The sequence below is a fragment of the Lepisosteus platostomus genome, chromosome 9, assembly GCF_059453375.1.
Source record: "Lepisosteus platostomus isolate fLepPlt1 chromosome 9, fLepPlt1.hap1, whole genome shotgun sequence".
In the NCBI taxonomy this organism is placed as follows: Eukaryota; Metazoa; Chordata; class Actinopteri; order Semionotiformes; family Lepisosteidae; genus Lepisosteus; species Lepisosteus platostomus.
The window spans coordinates 5,831,155-5,847,721 of record NC_142619.1 but is presented as its reverse complement, the minus strand read 5'-3'; positions in this window follow the sequence as shown (position 1 = coordinate 5,847,721).

Below are 16,567 nucleotides of genomic sequence, written 5' to 3'. Positions count from 1 at the left end.
TCTTTACATAGGTGTAAGGTGTTTATTGTTGCATGACTTGGGTTCAGTTGGGTGCATATTATAGAAAACAGAAGGGAAAATATAATCACCTTCCTATGGTATATTAATTTATCTTAAGATATCAGATAACTCACCCACTATTGCTGTGAATGTGAACATCCCACAGGTACGGAAGACACGTGTTCCTGGCAAAGTCAGGTGAGCACATTCTTAAATTATTCAACACAGACAACCAAAATGAGATATTTTCAAAAGTGAGGTCCTAAGTTTCATTACTGCTCCAGTCCACTTGTCGCTTTGGGAGTGAACCGCATTTGCTGCATGTAATAGAAACAGGGCATCTTATGGTAAAAAAAAATCTTCACGGGACAGTCTGATCTTTAAAGTAATGCTGGCTTTTGACCCATTTCTTTAAACCAAATACTGCATCCCAAAGCAGCTATCTTTAGCTGAGGAGGAGGCTCAGCACAATAATATCCTGATATAATAATAATAATAATAATAATAATAATAATAATAATAATTCCTTACACTTATATAGCGCTTTTCTGGACACTCCCCTCAAAGTGCTTTACAGGTAATGGGGACTCCCCTCCAGCACCACCAATGTGCAGCCCCACCTGGATGATGCGACAGCAGACATAGTGCGTCAGTACTCTCACCACACACCAGCTCTCAGCGGGGAGGAGAGCAGAGTGATGAAGCCAATTCATAGGTAGAGGGGGATTATTAGGAGACTGTGATTGGTAAAGGCTGAAGGGAAATTAGGCCAGGACACCCCTATTCTTTTCAAGGGACACCCTGGGATTTTTAATGACCAGAGAGAGTCAGGACCTCGGTTTTACATCTCATCCGAAGGACAGCACCTTTTTACAGTATAGTGTCCCTGTCACTATACTGGGGCATTAGGACCCACACACACCACAGGGTGAGCACCCCCTGTTGGGCCCACTAACACCTCTTCCAGCAGCAGCCTTAGTTTTTCCCAGGAGGTCTCCCATTCAGGTACTGGCCCGGCTCATACCTGCTGAGCTTCAGTGGGATGATAGTTGTGAGTTGCAGGGTGTTGCATCCCCTCTGCAATCTCAAGCAATGCAAAATAATTCTCTCATTTCCTGAAGCTTGGTTGTCCTGTACTCTTTGCTGGTGATGTTTGTCTTTTTTTGTTGTTGTATTGTTCTGTTGATCCTGCCATAAAACAAATTTACCCTAGGGGATAATAAACCTTGGCTTGAAATGAACTACAAAAAGAAACCGTGTCCGTTTTTTGGCCCTTAAATTTGGTCTGGTCTCTTCCTCATTCCAAAACACCTGTGCTGTTTCAGTTCCCCAAAAGCAGGCTGAAATGCAAGTTTCTTAGCTGTATATGCAGGTGGATGCTCACTCACAACACAACTCGCAACAGAGTGAAACCCCTTGTGTCCTGAGGGATATGAGAGCTTTTCAAGAGCAAAGAAAAGAGACTGGCTTGACTTTGTACTGTATACTTTGTACCTAACTGATCCCACAGAACCAGCAAAATGCTTTGTCCATCATCTCTAGTCTAGGTTGTGCTCTAGCAACACATTCTATTGGTGGATGGTAGACAATTCACTCATCATCTGCAGTCTTGTGCTGTTTTTTCAAAATGCTTGCATTTTTGACGCAGACCAGAATTTGTCCACACTGACACCATACATGCAGTACCTGTTACTGGTATCTCTCCAGTTCCCCCAGCAGGTCCATGGTAAGGAACCACCTGTGGCTTCTCTCAAACAGTGGGGCACCGCTAGGAAAGTTCTTCTGGGGATGGTAGAAGAGCTTAACTTGGTCTGGATTTTCCCGTTTATTGCTATGGTGTTACAGAGGATCATACTGGCTACATGTGTTGCACAACTGAATGCCTCTCAAGCACTTTTATTGAACATCTTCAGTATTCAATATTAGAAGTTGTAATAAGAAATTAATATGCCTCATTTTTTTAAATGAACATGTTTTTGCGACACTGGCTTCATACATTCTGCGTGGTAGTTTGGTGTGGTTGATGTTTGATTGACCCCTTAAAGCAGGAGTGTGACAGGAAACGCCATTCTTTGAAAAGATACGTGAGATGTTGGGACAGGTGACGGCTGAGAAACTTGTTCTGTACTGTGCCTTTAGCCTTTTAACCAAGGATTTGGAATCTGGCCCCATGTGACCCCAGTTCCAGATCAACTAAACCTGATGAATGGCTCTTCTCAAAGCCTGTACTGGGTTTCTCGATCAATGTACTGGCCATGGCTTCACAGTAGGTCATTCTTCAAGGTCAAGGGTTGAAGGATGACAATGGTGGGAAGAATTAGCATGGTAGTTGAAAAGTCCACAGAGCCCTATTACAGTAGTGGCAAATTCCTTACACAGACGTTTGAATTAAAGCCGTTCATTTCTTTATTTTGCAGTTCAAATTCCAAGCTGTATCAGAGGTATTATAATATTTTAAAGCAAAAAAAAAAGCTAAAAAATGTTTATTCCTTAGTTTTTAAACATGAATACAACATATATCTTATAAGGAGCAAACGGAGGTCATTTTCACTCTGAAAAATAGAAAGAACCCGATGTTTCTTCAGATGTTGTGTTTTTTCTTTCTACTTTTCACTGAGGAATTAACCTCTGCTTGCTAAGCTATTGTTTAACAAGCTATTTCCTTCCAGCGTTTCCTTTCTTATACTCAAAGATAAATTCAGAGAAGAAGACTGTGTAGTTTAAAACTAATGTGTGCGTTAATTAAGCTTCACGGAATTATGTTCATTATCCCTTGTTTATTGTAAGTGATGGTCACACAGTAGAAGACTCATACACCCCATTCAAACAAAAATACATAAAAAAATGTGTGGGGATGAGAATGGAACTACAAAACAAGGGCTGACATCAAGATAATCTTATATAATCTCTAAATTTGAAATGCTAGTCTGCAATCGAATGAGCAAGGTGGACAGCTTCCTCGCTCATTCTTTTGTCCTGGTGAAGGGGAAGTTGTGACAGAGGTGAAAGGGACAGGCAGGCAAACAAGTAATTTCTCATTTTTTTCCGACTGGTGCTGGACTGACAACTCTAAATGTGAACTCCTAGCAAATAGTGAACAACAAAGTAGCCTTCTTCGTTTTCCAGAGAAAAGCAGGGCACTGACTGGTTGTTTATTCCAGCCAGAGGGTTGCTGTGTAGAACCTGACTGGAATGTAAACTGCATCCATTTTAATCCTTCCGGGGTTTTTTTTGTTCTGCATTTGTGTTATTTGCAAAAGGTTAATAAGGTCTCCCTTTTCTCTTAAAGGAGCACCTGAAGGTTGCTTTCAGACCCCTCTGTCCCAGGATAACATACTGTAATGTCTGCAATTTAAAAAAACAAACACACAAAAATGGAATTACAGTTTTTCTTTCTCTATCCCTCCAATTCGTAGATTCTAGTTCTAAATCAGGGCAGCTTCAGTAACTCGATCCCATTCGACCTCGAAAAAAAGGATCACCTTTTACTCTTCTGAAATGTATACATCATCTGCCATTTTTCCCCACTGTGAATCTCACTTTGTCCATAACTGACGTTGCTCAATTGTAGGAGTGATGTGACTCAACCCAACAGCAGTTCTAGCTCTCAGACTAGAAGGAAGACAAGACTTGGACACTCTGGCCAAGCCAAGATTTCCAAACTCGGTCTTCAGCAATTCATCACCCCCTCAAGGAAAGCTCAGTAAACGAATACCGTCTTGACGTTTTCTCTGAGCACACACCTTTACCTTTTCAGTCTTGTAATTGTTTCAGTTGTTTCTGGATTTGCAGTGCTTTTTTGTAGGCACCTTCAAATTAAAAAGTCACCCATACTAGAAAGGAAAACGGACAAGAAACCTGAAGCTCAGCAGGTGTGAGCCTGGTCAGTACCTGGATGGGAGACTCCTGGGAAAACTAAGGTTGCTGCTGGAAGAGGTGTTAGTGGGGCCAGCAGGGGGCACTCACCCTGCGGTCCATGTGGGTCCTAATGCCCCAGTATAGTGACGGGGACACTATACTGTAAACAAGTGCCGTCCTTCGGATGAGATGTAAAACCGAGGTCCTGATTCTCTGTGGTCATTAAAAATCCCTGGGCGTTTCTCGAAAAGAGTAGTTGTGTAACCCCGGCGTCCTGGCCAAATTTCCCATTGGCCCTTACCAATCATGGCCTCCTAATAATCCCCATCTATGAATTGGCTACATTACTCTGCTCTCCTCCCCACTGATAGCTGGTGTGTGGTGAGCGTCCTGGCGCACTATGGCTGCCGTCGCATCATTCAGGTGGGTCTGCACTTTGGTGGTGGAGGGGAGTCCCCATTACCTGTAAAGCGCTTTGAGTGGAGTGTACAGAAAAGTGCTATATAAGTGTAGGCAATTATTATAAGGTCATGTAGGGTTAAAATGTAAGCAATCATTAATTATTATTATAATTATTATAAACCACATAAATATATGCAATTTTGTTTGCCAAACGTCTTACAGATCTCATCCAGTATTATACTTTGAGGAATTTGTGAGGATTGTCTCCACAGACCCTGAGGATCTGTAAGTACTAGAAGTATATGTCCTAAAGGACATTATAGTGTCTATGCCTATGTTCTATGAAGCACAATTTTGCATACAGTATATACAAAGATGGCAGCACAGTGTTGCAGAGCTTAGCATCGCTGCCTCTCAGAGCTGGGGGCCTGAGTTCTTTGGGGTGCTACCTGTATGGAGTTTGTGCTGCCTGTGTTTGCGTGGTTCTCCTCCAGGTGCTCCGGTTTCCTCCCACAGTCCAAAGACAAACTGGTTGGTTAATCGGTTTCGGGAAAATTGTCCCCGATTTGAATGTGTGCCCTGCGATGGACTGGCATCCTATCCAGAGTCTACCCTTGTGCCCGTTCCCAGCTTGGCTAGGCCTTGGCTTCTCCATGACCCAGAATTGAATAAAGCTGCTAGAAAATAAATGGATGGATATTTCCAAAGAAAGCATCATAAATAGGCTGATCCCTCTCTATTATTGTTGCAGTTTCCACATTGTAAATACATGAAGTAAAAAACATTGCTCTTATCAAACATTGATCTGACTTACTGATGCCTGGGCTCTGCTCTTTGGGCTATCTCTAGAGTTCGCAGGCAACTCTAAGTGGACGAGTGACGGGAAAGGAAAGATTTGTGCATGTTTGGAATATCTGGGGAGATAGGTTTGGCTTAACTAGCTTGGTTTTTTTAAAAAAATGTTTTTGAAGATATCCACTGCTTTTAATTTTTTCTGTAGAAAAGAACAAAACAGAAACACCAAACACCTCTTTCATTGTCTTCAACCTCATTAGTGGTGCCCCTCCCAAAAAAAATCTGTCAACAAAGGCATACCTTTTATCTATGTATCTAACATACATATAAAATAGTTATTCAATTCATAATTATTACATATACTAGTAGCATTTGTTGTGGTATTCATGACATATTATTGGTATTAAACCACTGGTGTTAATGGGTAGTCTTCTGGCCACAGGATGAGGAGAATCGAGCTACAAGGTGGAGATGGGGTGAACAAGGGATGCCTGAGACAAATGCAAAGGTTTTTTCCTGTTCAATGTGTAGAGCTTCGTAATGGTGATTATGAACAGCTGTGAACGATTGTCGTTGTCACCCCTCCTGAACTTATAATTTCCACTCCTGAGCCTTCTTCTGGACCAACTCCATCAGTTCGAGCTGAACTGAATAAAGTATAGCCAAGATACGCAGCAGATTCATCACGGCTGATGTTACAAGTCAGAAAGCGATCATTGTTGCTTTGTTTTTGCTGTCAGTCATGTTTTAAATGTCAAACTACTGTACATGACATCATATGAGTACTGAAACATGGGGCTTACACCCTTCAGAATGATATCCGATCTGCTGTTCTCTTTTTGTAGCAGGTAGGAGGTTGATACTGATAAACACTAAAGGAAAAATCACTCATTTTAAATTTGGCTTCAAATTTGGTTTGAACGTGTTTTTCAATACTGGTTATTTCTGCATGCTTGCAGTCGCTCCAGTGGACAAATTCCTGTGCCACAGGAGGGGAAGAACATTAGGAGTCTGGTGTATTTCCCACTGCAAATCATTTTGGTGGCAGCACAGCATTTAGAGATCAATGAGGCTTCCTGTTGTGAACTCTTGAACTAGAAATATTGCTAGGAGCTGCTGTCAGCTTGTTTTGCCACTAAGCCTTTCCCTACTATGGGGTAAGTACCTTTGAATGACATTTAGACGATCAGTGTGGGATGAGACACCGATTAGTGATGAAAATAGCACATGCAATGTATTTCAAAGGTTTAGGTTCTTCGCTTCCAGCAACAGTAATGTCATCTGAGTAAAATAAATGATAATGCACACAGGACAGATTCTTTCTTCACAGTAGTACCCAACCTGACAGGGAAAGCTACACTCACACAGTGCCTATGATATGATAATGATGATACGCAACCTAACACGCACACTGCTTCATTTGAATATTGCCCACACCAAACACTCCATCTATCTATTTTCTAACCGTTTCATCCAATTCAAGGCCATGGGGGAGCCAGAGCCTATCCCAGCAAGCAATGGGAGCAAGGCAGGACGTACCCCTTGACCGAACCCCATCACAGATAAAGAGACAGACACGCACACATTCACACCAGGGCCAATTTTCCCAGAAGCCAATTAACCTACCTAAGTTTCAGGACTGTGAACATGTGAACACACGAATATGGGGAGAACATGCAAACTCCACCCAGATAGACCCCTCAGGTCCAGAATTGAACCCAGCACTGCGAGGCGGCAACGCTCACCACTGCACCACCATGACACCCCCTATTAAAATCTGTTGGATGAAAAATAATAGCATCATAAATATGAAAGTTTGAATGCAGCCACATTCCTTGACTGGAACAATTCCCAAATGGCTCCAAAACTGCTGAACCTTCATGTCTTTTGCAGTAAAAAAGCATCAATTAAAAAAGGGTTCCCTCCCCCAGGACTTCAGTGCACATTAACTTCACGCTGTTGCCCACTGGAGTATGTTGGATGCAGAACTGATTTTAATCAGTCTATATCCCATTAAAAAAACGTGTCACTTTCCATTAAAATCTTTAAGTGTAGCTGAAAACCAAAAGGGTGTTAATAATGAGACGTACATCTGATTGTCGAACCCCTGTAGTGTTTTTGTCGTTGAGGTAGTGAAGTTTCCAGTTGCCCGTTTTACCTTTGACCTCGGTTTTATCTTATTAGATTCAAATATTTTAATAATTGAGAAAAGGTGGTTTGATTTCAACAACCACCACAGATTTGAGGCAGTATATAAGGCTTAGGATTTGTAAGCAGTTTTAACACCCAAACAGAAATTAATAAGAAACACACCACCAGATTAAGCTTGGCACCTCATGTATCCCTCGCCTTTAAGTGTTTCAAACAAGTTTGTTTGTAGAAGCACTTTCAGTTTAGCGGTGCTTTAGGCCGCTGTGAAAACGCCTTTGTCCCCTGTCCATTCCAACAGATCACTCGGGGCTAACGTTGACAGAAGGAGGGAGAAGGAGAAGGAAAAAGATAAAAAAGAAATCTGGGTTCCATCTGATGACACCAATTTCTGACCAACAGCAACAGTCAATGCAACTATTGACTAAGGAGAGCATCAGTAGCTGTATATGACATTATAACAATGTCATTAAAACATTATGGATAACTGTAATTATATGTATACTGTAGCTAAGAATTAATGCTCTGTATGACTTTCAGGAAAGGCTGGATGGTAGCTGAGGAAGATCGGTGATGCTGGAAAGACAGATGACCTTCAGGAAAGACTGGTGTGGGCGTATACGACCAGCAACCTCATGCTGTCACTCTCGTCTTAATTAAATTAAAATTAAGTTAAAAGCCCAGTGCTACAAAAACAAGAACACATTACAAATCTTGCACTATTTCCAGCTTTGTATTGATCTATATAACTCGATTGCCCTTATTTCTTTTATGACTATCTATCCAATCTTTTTCTAATCTTCTTAGAGCTGGAGCCGGAACCTATCCCAGCAGGCAACAAGCACAAGGCAGGGTACACCCTGGACAGGACGCCGGTCTATCACAGACACAAACAAGCTCACGCTCACAGCAGGGCCAACTTTCACAGAAGCCATTTAACCTACCAGTCTGCCCTTTGCTCTTTGGGAAGAAACCAATATCAACCCAGGGAAACGTGCAAACTCCACACAGACAGCACCCCAGGAATTGAGCCCTGGGCCCCAGCTCTGCGAGGCAGCAAACCTAACCACTATGCCACTGGGCCGCCCATTAAAACATTATGGATTACTGTACACCTGAATTTACAATCCCTGGGCCCTATATTTATATCAGCAAGATGTGCAAATCCAGGAAGAGGACCACAACAGGAATGCATTTGCATGATTTTGTAAAAGAAGGAGATGTGGAGCAGCCTGCGCTCAGACACTAGCAGGATTGAGTGAAATCTCTGAACCTGTCAGCGATCAAAGCCTGTAAATGTAAAAAAAAGGCTCACCTGCCCTGTCATGGCTAAATGCTGATTAGCTACCCCAGAAAAAACATCTAGATGTTTCTCTAATGTTAAGCAAGAGTCTTACCCCCCAATGCCTTGTGAAAAGCAGCTACCGTTTCAAAAACTCATCTTTTTTTTTTTTCGATCTTGATGCACTGGCAGTATATCGGTAGTTCTGTTAAAAAAGGTCAGTTATGTAGAATTCAAGGCTCTAAACTAAGTTAACATTTTATATACTGTTTTTACAAATAATTTATAAATGTAATTGAAAATATTTGCTGTCAGGTTTTGGGACAACCATGTCGCACTGTTCAGAAGACTGGAGGAATGTGGTGGCTTGAAAGAGATAATTACTAGCACAGCTTCATTCACGTGAGATCAGGATATGCTTATCAGTCTATTTAATTGTCTGTAGATTAACATTTTTAGTTCATGCTAAAATAAAATCACAAAATGAAAGCACAACCTATTATGTGCGGTACATCTAGCATATTAAAAATGGCATATTTTGCAAAGAGTATTTAAATCGAATATTTTCTTTTGGCATAATTTCTTTGCACCTTCACAGTTTTGTGTTATTGTTGGTGTTTGTAGCATTGTAGCTTTGGTCAATCCCAATTGCAATCTGAGTCCACATTTCTTGACCTTTTAATAAATACCTTAATAAAAACTAAGGTTCCTGCTGGAAGAGGTATTTGTGGGGCCAGTAGGGGGCGTTCACCCTGCGGTCTGTGTGGGTCCTAATGCCCCAGTATAGTGATTACACTATACTGTAAACAGGCGCTGTCCTTCAGATGAGATGTAAAAGCGAGGTCCTGACTCTGTGTGGTCATTAAAAATCCCACGGTGTCTCTTGTAAAGCGTAGGGTGTAACCCTGGTGTCCTGGCCAAATTTCCTATTGGCCCTTACCAATCATGGCCTCCTAATAATCCCCATCTATGAATTGGCTTCATCACTCTGTTCTCCCCCCCACTAATAGCTGATGTGTGGTGAGTGTTTTGGTGCACTATGGCTGCCGTCACATCATCCAGGTGGGGCTGCACATTGGTGGTGGTGAAGGGGAGTCCCCATTACCTGTAAAATGCTGTAAATGGAGTGTTCAGAAAAGTGCTATATAAGTGTAAGCAATTATTATTATTATTATTAATGTGCAACTGTGGTATATTGTACCCATGAATGTAATTAAGCAAGGAGTAATGTGCCTGTTACAGCTGCACATGTGCATGATCACACCAACAACCAGAAGCAGTTGATCACAGAACATGCACACTATGGTCTGTGTTAATAGCACAATACTGCAGAATGTTTCGCCTGAGGCCATGCAGTGCTGTCCTGGGAAGCATATGGGAGACTCAGACATTTTACACAGGAATGCTACAGCGACATCTAGTGGTCAGTAGGGCACACGACATGTGGAGTTGAACGTGAATCTACAAAGTACACTGGGGATTTGACAATAGCGCGTTTTAATGACTTTGACCAGAACTGGATTTATCCAGATAGAAATGCCTGTAAGTAACTGATTCTCCAATGTGTAGTGTTTTATTGCGTTTAACTATAAACCTGTCTCAATAAACAGCATCAAAATCCATTTTGTTTCCCCACAGTCCTAAAACGAGCAAATAACTCGTACTCAAATTTTTGTTTCATAACAAAAATAACCACAGGTAGGCAAACTCATTGTGACTGAATTATGAATTTGAAAACAATGATACAAAAGCAAAAGTTATGTGAATAAAATGTCAATTTAAACCAAGCAGTCTTTTCTTAAATTCAATATCATCCCATCTATGTTCACCGATGAAAAGTGTGTAGTACTGTAAAAAATAATGAGTTTTCTTTTTCATCTAATTTATTATAGGACCTGTTGTAAGCATTTCACTAATGAAATATTACTATTGTCACTATTATTATTATGTCAGTATTATTATGTCGCTAGCATATTAGTGCAAGAGTTATGCAGTTTTGTAATGCATTCATCTCTGAATTCTGCCCTGTTCTATTGCTGTAGTCACACCTGATATTAGTGTGGTATTATGATATTAGTTTATTAGTGGTCTAAAAGGATGCCTGTTTGAATTGCGATGTGAAGGACTGGCATGTAACAGGATCCTAGCAATAAACACTTGGTCAACACTGGGCAATTTAAAAGAGTTTACTTTTGGACTCAAACCAGAGATCTCTCTTTAGCTCACGGGGCTAGGTCGCTGCAGAGAGACGCGGAAGTCCCGGGTTCGAGCCACCTATACTTTGGGCCGACCAGATGCGGCAAGGGCGCCCGCCTGAGCCCCCGTTGCGTTACATTGGTGTCAGAAGCGGGGCGGGATAGCCCTTCGCCGGGGACGGCGATTTAAGCGGGGGAGAGTGTAACGCTTACGGCCGACAAGCACTGTGTAAGAGCCGGCGTACCAGAGCGGGTGACGTCACCGCCCTTCCCTGTGATAGCAGGACCACAGCTACTGGGCTGTGGAGAGATCTCTCTTTAGCTCACGGGGCTAGGTCGCTGCAGAGAGACGCGGAAGTCCCGGGTTCGAGCCACCTATACTTTGGGCCGACCAGATGCGGCAAGGGCGCCCGCCTGAGCCCCCGTTGCGTTACATTGGGATCAGGGGACTTTTCTTGAACAAACTATCCTAAAATTCTTGTCAAAAACGAAATCAAACAGCACTTGCAAGACCAGTGCTAAATTATGCAAATTCTCACATTCCACAGCATCTTTCTCCATGCTCAATTAAAATTATCAGGATGTGTTTTATGCTTTGTTGGTCATCAGTACCTGTTAGCCACCATGTACAGCAAAATTAATTTTAAAGTAACTATAAAATGGGTAAGACTTTTTACAATATTTAACAAATTTATTCTGCCATCTGTTTTTACCAGTTCATCAAGTTCAGAGTTTTGGGGGAGCAGAAATCTATCCTGTCAAGCAATGGGCACAAGGCAGAATACACCCTGGATAGGATGTCAGTCCATCACAGGGGAAACAGACACACACTCACACCAGGGCCAATTTTCCCAAATTAACCCACCAGTATATCTTTGGACTGTGGAAGAAAGCCCAGGCACCCAAAAGACACCCATCCCAACATAGGTTGAACATACAAACTCCACACAGACAGCACCCCAGGTCCAGAGTTGAACCCAAACCTCTAGCACTGCAAAACAATGCTAACCACTGTGCCACCCTTAACAGATTTAATTTGAAACGCACTGAATTGAAGTCACTTGTATTTGACTGTTTGGAGAAGATTAGGGTATCAGGAGGTTCACATACACACATAAAAAGCTAAAGCTAAAATAAAGTAATCAAAGTAATTAAAAGAAAACGTCTTCTGACTTAGGAGGAAGCAGGAGAGAGGAGCAAGCGAAAAAACAATGAACGGAGTAAAAGCCATTTTAACGTTCTGTAGAATGACCATTAAATTAGTTATCAAACCAAATTCACTGGACCACAAGACCAAATCTGGCTTTTCAGATTACACAGTAACATTCCTGCCCTTCACAGACAGTTTTCCGCCTCAGCAGGGACTCAGTGTTTTTCAGCTGGTGCCGTCTCTCATGTGGAAAAGTCATTCCCTTTCCCCCACACATCCAGCAGAGTTAATAATTACTCGGACGCTTCTGAGTGCTTTCGGTGGGCGTTGAACGGATCTTGAGCCTATCAGCTTTTTAAGAGCCCCCCTCCTCGTACTGTATTCAGGGATTCAAAGCAGTTTTGAGTTTTCACTGGACCTCATTCACCGCCCATAGCAAACGTACACAATGTTATAGGTCAGTCATTGGGTTAGATCCTAATGAATGCGATAGACGAAATATGTACACTATAAGAGTAATTAGCGTGACTCTCCTGAGGGAATGGTAGTCTAGCTGAAAGGACTGACTGCCCAAACCCCCTTCACTATTGTGAAGAGTGCGCTTGGAGGTGGCTTCAAGGGTGTATTTGAGGTGGTGAAGGACTTCGAGAACGATACCCGAAGGAATATCCCGGGTGCGAAGTTCACATACGTAGCCGAGCGTTAGTGTGCGAGATTATGATCTAACCCTCCTCTTGAATTTATGTTACAAAATCCGTTAATGTTTGTATTTTGATTTTGCCTTTATTAAAAAAAAACATGTAATATAATAAACGTGTTGAGTGGTTTCCGTTGATTGCTAGATTCATCTTTTGTGTGGTAAAATAATGTACATACTGTTTTAAACAGATCACCGTTAAATGCTAATTTTACAGTTTGTTGTCCTAAGCCTTAGCAGCTACTGAACTGCTCGCAGCAGACACACTCACCTACAGTATTGACTTGAAATCATTATGTGGCCATGTTATTTCATTGTGAGGTTTTTAACGTTGATTTGAAACTGAATATATTCCAAAACTTACAGCACAGTTAACATTACATATTCTACATAGAAACCACAGTATATGTGACTAATGTTTATTGCTTGAATGAAGAATACTGCTATTCACGTATTCAATCAATTTTTGAATTTGCAGTTTCACATCTGATAATTGATACTTTGACTTGCACCCAAATTACCGAATAAAGCTGATCTGCTCCTGACAAGCTGAAGGCTGAAGCCGACAAAGAATAAATGCAAAGCAATCTTTTCAAATCAGATTCCAAATGTTAAAACATTTTTCAGCGGGTGTCACTTCCACGTTATGACCCCAGACAGGATATACTGTACTTCTGTTGCACTGGGGAAAAGAGCATGGAGATTACATTGGTATGATTATAACAATGCAAAAGCACTGTAATTAATAACGAGGTTGTGTTCATTGAGTGATATAATATTGATAATTGGTATGTTGGACGCTTTCAGAAATACTCAGTTTGTTGTGTGCAACATTCTTGTAGCACTGTCAGATTTTATTTTCTTTCTACCTCCCCTATACTTACTCTATATACTGCAAGTGACCCAGGTTAGTGCAGAAACCATATAGTGGAGGGCCATTCAACCCATCTTTGTGTTCAACACTTTTATATTGTAGCCTACAGTTAGAATTGCCAAACTCAACTCTTCAGGAACGGTATAAAAAAGGTGACAAATGACCAAAGGAGAGGAAGTCATTTGGCCCATCTTACTGAGTGATTGTTTAGTAGGTAAAAGGAGTCTAAAATAGAGTCTAGAAACCTGTTCGCTTCTCTTTGTGTAGTGAAATGTTTCCTGTTTGGTATCCTAAGCGAATGCCCGTCATTTCTAATTGTGACCCCGTGTCTTTATTTCTGAGGACATACCCTGGATTGCCTCCGTCTCTGTTGCTCAGGATTTATATACTTGGAACAACTCTCCTCTCCACTCTCCTGTTCTAGATTGAAGAGATGGTAATTTCCCCTGACCTGCCTTCATATCAGAGTTCCCCCGAGATTAGAAATTGTTCTTCTTACTACTTTCTAAATTCTAAACATATACAAACACAATATAAGATAAGATCATTTAATTGGCCATAAACAATTCCTTGCATTAGGAATTGGTATTTTTGCATATCGCAGCTTGCTCTCCATGAGACACACAGGCAGGTAGAGAGAAGCTTGGGGTCAGAGCGCAGGGTCAGCCATTTATACAGCGCCCCTGGAGCAGCTGGGGTTAAGGGCCTTGCCCGGGGGCCCAACGGAGTAGGATTCCTCTCCCAAGCGCGGGATTTGAACTGGCAACCTTCCAGCCACAGTGCCGCTGCTCCGACCTCAATATTGAGAATGAGATCCTACTAATGCATTGCAAAGCTTGACCATATATTTTCTCATATGTTTTCCTAAACTGTATATCCAAGAATTCTGTGTGCTTATTTCTTGCTTCCCTACATTGTCTTGATAAGGACGTAGAGGAATCTACATAAGTATTCAAAACTTGTCCCCGTGCCTTGCAGTTTAGATACACCCAAGCGATATGCAGTGTATGCTTCTACTTCCTGTTTGTATCACTTTCCGTTGTCAATATTAAATTTCATATGCCAGGTTGTCTCCCCAATGAGCTGCTTCTATATTTTCCAGTTCAGCTATTTACAGTGTGGTGAAAGAGTTACCCCCTTGAAAATATATGGCTTGACATATTTAGACATATATGACCTTCACCTTCACAGGTCCTAACAGAAGATAGAACTAACCTCATTCGACAAACGCACACACATTCTACATGGCCATTATCCATTTTAAGCTTTCAATTAACCTTCAATTTGTTTGTGTGAGAAAGTAAAAGTTCTACCATCTCAGGTAAGAGGGTATGCAGACACAGGAGCTCCAAAACCTGCAAATGACTCGTCAATCACCAGAAAGTGATCCACCTGTATACAAAATCAGGTTTGTGGTAAACACATCATGGCCGGATCAAAAGATATCTGTGACAGTCTTAGAGTAAGAAATGTCACAACTTAATCTGGGAAGGGCTGCAATATTATTACCAAACAACATGAAGCCTGTCATTCCACAGTAAGAAAGAGACTGTTGTCAACCTACCCAAGAGTGGTTGCCCTCCCAAATTCTCTCCAAGACCTTATGATGCTCCGAGATGTTTCAAAGACACTCAAGGTCACAGCCAGGGATCCACAGGACTCTCTCTCGCTGGTAAGTGGCAGAGTGCACGAGTCCCCCATCAGGAATAGATTGAACAAGAACAGCTTTCATGGAAGGGTTTGCCCATAGGAAACCCCTGTTCTCCAGGAGGAACATTGAAGCATGGCTTATGCATGCAAAACTGGGCTTGAACAAAAACACAAGAATCCTGGAACAATGTGCTCTGGACTGATGAATCAAAAGCACAGTTGTGTAGACATAATGCAAACTGTCCTGTTTGCTAAAAGCCCAAACCATTAACCAGAAGAACCTCATCAAGCACCATGGTAGGGAATGATGGTTTAGACCTGCTATGCTGCTTCGGGAACAGGACACCTCGCTATCATTGAGTCTACAATGAATCCCGTACTATACCAGACTATTCTAGAGCAAAATGTGAGACCACCCGTCAGACAGCAAGAGATGAACCCAAAGTGGATCATGTAGCAGGAGACAACACACAAGCAGACCAATGACAGAATGGCGCCACAAAGAAAGAAAGTTTGGAAGGGTCCCAAGTTCAAAATGCAGACCTAAACCCCATAGAGTTGCTGTGAAGTATACTTTAAGTGAGCTGTGTACAGTATATAAGAGAGTCCTCAAACATCACAGAGTCAAAGCAGTTCTGTAAGGAGGAGTGGGCCAGAAGAATTTAATTTTAAAAAAAACTAAAGATGAGAGGAAACATTTAATTCAAATTATTGCATTTTCTAATCATTTTGTCCAATTCTGGGCTTCAGGGGAGCCAGAGCCTATTACAGGCAGGCAATGAGGACACACCCTAGATGGGATTCCAGACACAAACACAGACCAGGGCCAATTTCCCCTGAAACAAAGTAACCTACAGTACCAATGTTTTCCAGACCGTGGGAGGAAACCAGAGCACCCAGAGAAAAGCCCATATAAACACAGAGAGCATACAAACTCCACGCAGCTAGCACGCCAGCTCTGGAACCGAGCCCAGGACCCCATCACTGTGAAGCAGCAACGTTAACAATTGTGCCACCCATACCAATCTCTACTGTTGCAAAAGATATTTGTTTTTTCTCCTAGTACAGTTTTTTAATAACCTTAGTAAGCATAGAAATTTCAGGAAACACTTCCAAAAGGTAAGAGGTAGTGACATTGGTGATGCAAGCAAAAATTCAGCTAGACACTTGGACCTTACTAACCCAAAATTCTGAATGGGCATCAATTATATATATATTATTTTGCCCATCATAATTAATAGATCTTCAGATACTTGATCATGCTTGACCTGGGAAACTATCCAAGAGGAATGTTAAATTTTTTGTGTTAAAGTACTTTAAAATGTTAAAGTTATGGAGAACACATTAAGGCCTACCTCCTTTCTACAAAGCTGGATGAGCATGCTTTTAATGGTATGTGATAGGCCCTATCTGTTCAATGTTAAGACATGAGGTAACCCAGCAAACCACAACTTACTGATCCCAACCTACAGCTGACAAAACAGCAACCCAGCAGTCTGCACCTACACATATCGGT